Raw genomic sequence first — 5,469 nt, forward strand, 5'->3', positions numbered from 1 at the left:
CCGCGGCTGCAAAGGAAGATTGAGTCAGTGCAGAAAGAGGGTGGTGACAGGGTATCTGGATACAGAAAAGGAAGTTGGCAACAAATGCTGGATGAACTGAAGCAGATTCGCTTTAATATAAAGTATCACATCAAACACCAAGGTGCTGTAGGTCAAATGATAGACAGCCTAATGAGGCTAAAGGGTCCGTGCTGAGATTAACAGGGCAAACAAAATGAATAAAAAATAGTAAAGACCAGCAAACAGCAATAAATGTATTCACCCATTGAAACACACACACACACACACACACACACACACACACACACACGCAGGAAAATGAGTCTACCCTAATTCACTAATAGTAAAACTATTGATCAAAGAAAGAAATTGAAGATCTGAAAAGAAACAGAAATGCAAAGCATAGCTGTAAGTTCTCTAGAACACTCTCTGGGGCCCCCTTCCCTCTGTAGAAGAGCAGCTGGTGTTGACTCATCATGCTTCCACACTCAGCTTCTGTCCTGGGATGTCTTGCCACTGTAATCTCCTCACCCAGTGACCTTCCCTCTCAGGTGGCAACTGACAAAATATTTAATCAAGACTACTCTCCACAATGTGTACTTGATCCAAGTGAATCTCACCCACCATATAGCAGAGAGGGCTGCTGGCTCCCCTCTGGAGTCCCCATGGTGTTCCAGCCTCCATCTTTCTTAGGTCTCCTCACCTGCTGCTCACATAGACACAGAGGCACACCAGCAAGTCTGCTACCCAACTAGGGAATGAGATGCCAATGAGATGTTTGGTGCTGCCCCCTATCAGTTGGTATTGGGGAGCAGGTGAGACATCTCCAGGACAATGATGGATTATCATGGTTCCCATGATTTCTTCTTCTCCTTCATGTCCTAATTATATAGTTAAGCTCCTGGGTATTCTGGAGAAAGCAGAGCCAGTGAGGCTATCCTTGATAATTCCCAGTTGTTAGGGGGTTCTCTAGAATGTAGGTCTCCTTTCCCTCTGTGTTTTACTCTTTAGTGGTCATTTCAGAGGAAGCACAAATCCCAGTGAACACCCTGTTACACACACAATTATTTGCACTATAAAACAACTTAATAAAAACATGCATGCAACTTTTTAAAAATGTGAACAGGAATACATATTTAAGTAAATTACCAAGATTCCTAAAATGAGAGACTATAAGAAATAAAAAATGTATATGAAAGAAAAATTAAGAGACATGGAAATTAGAATGAGAAAGTACAACTGATAGGAGCATGAGAAGGAAAAGGTGGTTGGGTAAAGGAGCTGGAGTTGAAGGAAGGTAATAATAGAAAAGAAAATGGCTAAGAAATTTTTTTGCAGAATTAATTAAAGAGAAGACTTCAGATTTGGATACCAAAATGAAGGGACGATTGAGTGGCTCAAGCAGTTAAGCACCTGACTCTTGATTTCAGCTCAGGTCATGATCTCACCTCTAGTGAGTTTGAGCCCTGTGCCAGTTGTCAGCATGGAGTCTGCTTGGGATTCTCTTTCTCATCCCCCTCTCTTTGCCCCCACCAAATAAACTTTTTAAAAAGTACCAAAATGAAAACCAAACAAGGTAAATTAAAATATATCTATGCCAAGCACACCTTAGTGAAACTGTAGATAATCTGAAACTAAAGGAATATCTTAAAGCAGCTAAAAAGAAAAGGCTACTTATATATAAAGAAACCATTCTATGTCTTAATAGCAACTTCTCACTAGAAACAATAGAGGCCAAAGGAGTACTATCTTCAGTGTGCTAAAAGAAAATAACCATTAAATTAAAATTATATTTCCAAGAATTCTGAAAGCAACTAGGGATAAAAGGGCCCTAACATACAAAGGGAAACCTATCAGAGTGGTTACAGACCTATCTACTGAAACTTGGCAGGCGAGGAAGGAATGGCAGGAAATCTTCAATGTGATGAACAGAAAAAACATGCAGCCAAGAATCCCTTATCCAGCAAGCCTGTCATTCAAAATAGAAGGAGAGATAAAAGTGTTCCCAAATAAACAAAAATTGAGAGAATTCATGACCACCAAACCAGCCCTACAAGAAATCCTAAGAAAGATTCTATGAAGGAAATGTTGCAAAGAATACAAGGCGCCAGAGACACCACTATAAACAGTATTCTAGGGAGAACACAATGACTCTAAACCCACATTTTTCAATAATAAAACTGAATGTAAATGGACTGAATGCTCTACCAAACGACACAGGGTAGCAGAATGGATAAAATGACAAAATCCATCTATTTGCTGTCTAGAAGAGACTCATTTTAGACCTGAAGACACCTTCAGATTGAAAGTAAAGGGATGGAGAAATATCTATCATGGGAATGGAAGCCAAAAGAAAGCCAGAGTAACCATATTTATATCAGACAAACTGGACTTTAAAGTAAAGGCAGTAACAAAAGATGAAGGAGGACATTATATAATAATTACAAGGTGTCTCCATCAGGAAGAGCGAACAATTATAAACATCTATGTGCCAAATTCAGGAGTATTGAACTACATATAACAATCACAAACAGAAACAATCTTATTGATAAGAATATGCTAATTGCAGGAGACTTTAATATTCCACTGACAGCAATGGATAGATCAACCAGACAGAAAATCACTAAAGAAACAATAAACCTGAATGACACATTGGAATAGATGGAATTGATAGATATATTTAGAACTCTGCATCCTGAAGTTAGGAAATTCGCCTGCTTCTCGAGTACACATGGCACATTCTCCAAGATCACATACTGGGCATAAAGCAGCTCTCCATAAATATAAACGAGTAGAGATCATACCATGCACACTTTCAGATCACAATGCAATGAAACTTGAAATTAACCACAGGAAAAAGTCTGGAAAACCTCCAAAAATGTGGAGGTTAAAAACCACCCTACTAAAGAATGATTGGCTAATCAGGCAATTAAGAAGAAATTAAAAAATATATGGAAACAAATGAAAATGAAAAAAACAACAATCCAAAATCTCTGGGATGCAGCAAAGGCAGTCCTAAGAGGAAAGTATATTGCAATCCAGGCCTATCTCACCAAACTAGAAAAAAAAAAGGCAAATTCAAAATCTAACAGGGCACCTAATAGAACTAGAAGGGGAGTAGCAAGAGTACCCCAAACCCAGCAGAAGAAAAAAATAATAAAGATCAGGGCAGAAATACACAATATATAATCCAAAAAACGAGCTGAGCAGATCAATGAAACCAAGAGTTGGTTCTTTGAAAAAATAAATAAAATTGATAAACCTCTAGGCAGGTCCTTAGAAAGAAAAGAGAGAGCACCCAGACAGACAAAATCATGAATGAAAATGGATCTATTACAACCAATCCCTTAGAAATAAAAGCAATCATTAGAGATTGCTATGAAAAATTATATGCCAACAAACTGGACAACCTAGAAGAAATGGACAAATTCCTAAATGCACATGCATTAGCAAATTCACACAGGAAGAGATAGAAAGCATGAATAGACTGATAGCCAGTGAAGAAATCGAATCTGTTATCAAAAAATCTCCCAACGAATAAGAGCCCAGGGCAAGAAGGATTCCCAGGGGAATTCTAGCAGACATTTAAAGCAGAGCTAATACCCATTCTTCTCAAACTATTCCAAAAAAAGAAATAGAAGGAAAACTTCCAAACTCATTCTACGAAGCCAGCATCACCTTGATACCCAAACCAGACAGAGACCCAGCAAAAAAGGGAACTATAGACCAATATCCTTAATGAATATAGACGCAAAAATACTCAACAAGATACTAGCAAATCGAATTCAACAGCATATAAAAAAATTAGCCATCATGATCAAGTGGGATTCATTCATTCCTGGGTTACAGGGCTGGTTCAATATTCGCAAATCCATCAATGTGATACATAACATTAACAAAAGAAAAGATAAAAAACCATATGATCCTGTCAAAGGATGCAGAGAAACCATTTGACAAAACACAGCACCCTTTCTTAATAAAAACCCTTGAGAAAGTCGGAATAGAAGGAACTTACCTAAACATTATAAAAGCAGTTTATGAAAAGCCCACAGCTAATATCATCCTCAATGGGGAAAACTGAGAGCTTTCCCCCTGAGATCAGGAACACGACACAGATGTCCACTCTCACCACTGTTGTTTAACATAGTGCTGGAAGTCCTAGCATCAGCAATCAGACAAGAGGAATTAAAAGGCATCAGAATTGGCAAAGAAGAAGTCAAACTTTCACTTTTTGCAGATGACATGATACTCTACATGGAAAACCTGATCAACTCCACCAGAAGCCTTCTAGAACTGATCAATGAATTCAGTAAAGTTGCAGGGTACAAAATCAGTGTACAGAAATCGGTTCCATTCCTATACACCAATAATGAAGCAACAGAAAGAGAAATCAAGAAACTGATCACAAATGCATGAAAAACCATAAAATACCTAGAAGTAAACCTAACCACAATGTAAAAGACCTATATGATGAAAACTATAGAAAACTTATGAAAAACATTGAAGAACACACTAAGAAATGGAAAAGCATTCCATGCTCATGAATTGGAAGAATAAACATTGTGAAAATGTCATTACTACCCAAAGCAATATACACATTCAATGCAATCCTCATCAAAATTGCACCAACATTCTTCCCAAAGCTAGAACAAGCTATCCTCAAATTCATATGGAACCACAAAAGACCCCGAATAGCCAAAGTCATATTGAAGAAGAAAACCAAAACGGGAGCCATCACAATCCCAGACTTTAGCCTCTACTACAAAGCTGTCATCATCAAGACAGTATGATATTGGCACAAAAACAGACACAGAGACCAACGGAATAGTATAGAGAACCCAGAACTGGGCCCACAAATATATGGCCAATTAATTTTTGACAAAACAAGAAAGAGTATCCAATAGAAAAAAGACTGCCTCTTTAGCAGGTGGTGCTGGGAGAACTGGACAGCAACATGCAGAAGAATGAAACTAGACCACTTTCTTACATCGTACACAAAAATAAACTCAAAATGGCTGAAGGACCTGAATGTGAGACAGGAAACCATCAAAATCCTCGAGGAGAAAGTAGGAAACAACCTCCTTGACCTCAACCGCAGCATTTCCTACTTGACACATCCCCAAAGGCAGGGGAAATGAAAGCAAAAATTAACTATTGGGACCTAATCAAGATATAAAGCTTCTGCATTGCAAAGGAAACAATCAAGATAACTAATAAGCAACTGAAAGAATGGGAAAAGATAGTTGCAAATGACACATCAGATAAAGGGCTAGTATCCAAAATCTACAAGGAACTCACCAAACTCCACACCTGAAAAACAGATAATCCAGTGAAGAAATGGACAGAAGACAGATACTTCTCCAAAGAGGACATCCACATGGCCTACAGGCACATGAAATGATGCTCAACATCACTCATCATCAGGGAAATACAAATCAAAACCACACTGAGATACCACCTCACGCCAGT

Source organism: Suricata suricatta, chromosome 5, assembly GCF_006229205.1.
Source record: "Suricata suricatta isolate VVHF042 chromosome 5, meerkat_22Aug2017_6uvM2_HiC, whole genome shotgun sequence".
NCBI classification, from domain to species: Eukaryota; Metazoa; Chordata; class Mammalia; order Carnivora; family Herpestidae; genus Suricata; species Suricata suricatta.